Raw genomic sequence first — 1,637 nt, 5'->3', positions numbered from 1 at the left:
AAGCAGAACATGGAAAACTCAGTGAATCAGAGGCTTGCTTAGTACTGTGAGAGCACCATCAACAAAACTGAGTTCACTAATCTCAACCTCCTCTCAATCCGCAAACACATTAAAAATTAAAACTACTGATGTAGTTTAGGATTGCTTCTCTCCTTCTGCCACGCCTATGACACCTACGCATCTTCGCCCTTCCTCTCCACCCTTCACACATCCCACGTCCCGCAAATAAGGACAATGGTTGTAGAGACGATTCTCTAAGTAGCACATAATCCACACCCACAGGCCAGAGCCGAGCGGCATGACATTGACAGTTTTCAGTCCCTTCTATCTTTCCAACTCGTGGCTCCTCCACGCAACTCAGAAATAGAAATGGGCAGAACACTCAAAGCGGATAATTTAGCGGATCTGCTAGTTTGGGACCTTCTGACCCTTCGCCTTGACACGGGTGGGCCAACAAGCTGAGGCTTAAGCCAGTAAACGCCCGGAATTGCCAAGAACAGAGACGAGGAAACTACCAGCCCTTTAGGAACAGAACGGGGTCTCGAGCACTTCAGAGCTACCCCTGCCACTGTGCTGGGAAAGGAACCAGACGGCGAGACAGGATCGGAGAGCACCACAACGGGAGTCTGACTAGCCGCCGCCGCAGAGCTCTTAGGCCACTTGGCAAAGGGAGGGGGCACCTGAGAGAAGCAAGCGGGAGAGCCTGGAGCTTACGTCCCCCGGGGGAAGCTCTGCGCACCTCCCCTCTATCGAGCCCTCCCAATTGCCCTCATCTTGAGCGATCTACCTGAGAGAAGCGGGCGCAGCCCGGCCCCGGCGTCCACCCTGCCAGCCTCGGCCGCCCCCGCGTAGCCTACCTCAGGAGAAAGCAGCAGCCGCCACTGACAGAACTGTGGGCCCGGCCAACTCCTTCCCATCAAACCCCGCGCTCCTGCCGCTAGCCAATCCGCGCCGCGGCCNGGCGCGCGCCGCCCCCCGTCACGTGACTGGGAGAGGGGCGGGCGGTTGGCCAGATAGCGCCGGTCCCTGTGGCTTCCGCGGCCGGTATAGGCTGCTTATTGTCGCGTCGTAGGGGTGGACTACTATTTATTACGACTCCTACAATACAGTTATTTCTTACTCTTCCTCTGCCTCTTTATTTTCTTTAAAAGCCTGTTCTGTCAAGTCTCGCTGGAGAAAGAAAACCCGGAAACTGATCCTGGTGGTCCCAGACGGCCGCGAGAGAGAAGAGTGGGGAGGACAAGGGTTGGGGAGTAGATGCTGAAGATGGGTGCGTCTGGAAAGGAGTCGGTCCTGAAGAGTCCTGGATCAGCTGCCATCCAGCCGGCAGCAGAACAGGTTAATACTACGCAGCTTAGAAGAGGCCAGTTCCCAAACAAGCCGGTGCAGAAAATTCAGCCTAGACCCCAGCAGTGCTTGAGGCTTTTATCACTCACTGAAGTCAAAAAGGGTCATTTGGTGACTGGACGCTCACCTCGCTGTGTGGTAAGCTTCAAGCGCCAAGTTATGTTGATATCAAACCTGCGTATAACATCGTAAGCTGTTTCCATCTTAAAAGTCTTAAGCACATTCTGCTGAGGTCCCGATACGTGGGCCCTCGAAAAACCACGCAACCTGTATTTGGCTCAGACTTGAAA

General features: G+C 54.6%; 1 protein-coding gene across 4 annotated transcripts in view; it reads right to left on the bottom strand.

The window, feature by feature from the left end:
• The window catches only part of KIAA1715 (KIAA1715 ortholog), a 74,862-nt gene extending 73,931 nt beyond the window's left edge, over positions 1-931 (bottom strand). For 3 of the 4 annotated variants that reach the window (XM_008573608.1, XM_008573623.1, XM_008573628.1), the window contains exon 1: positions 788-884. The gene's annotated coding sequence lies outside the window, so the exon portion shown is untranslated. Of the gene's footprint in view, positions 1-787 lie in introns of all 4 variants that reach the window. The other variant, XM_008573614.1, reaches the window with a different exon arrangement.
• Between the last annotated feature and the right edge of the window lie 706 nt (positions 932-1,637).

This window comes from Galeopterus variegatus, unplaced genomic scaffold (assembly GCF_000696425.1).
Source record: "Galeopterus variegatus unplaced genomic scaffold, G_variegatus-3.0.2 Scaffold53, whole genome shotgun sequence".
In the NCBI taxonomy this organism is placed as follows: Eukaryota; Metazoa; Chordata; class Mammalia; order Dermoptera; family Cynocephalidae; genus Galeopterus; species Galeopterus variegatus.
This window is presented reverse-complemented; position numbering and strand designations above follow the sequence as displayed.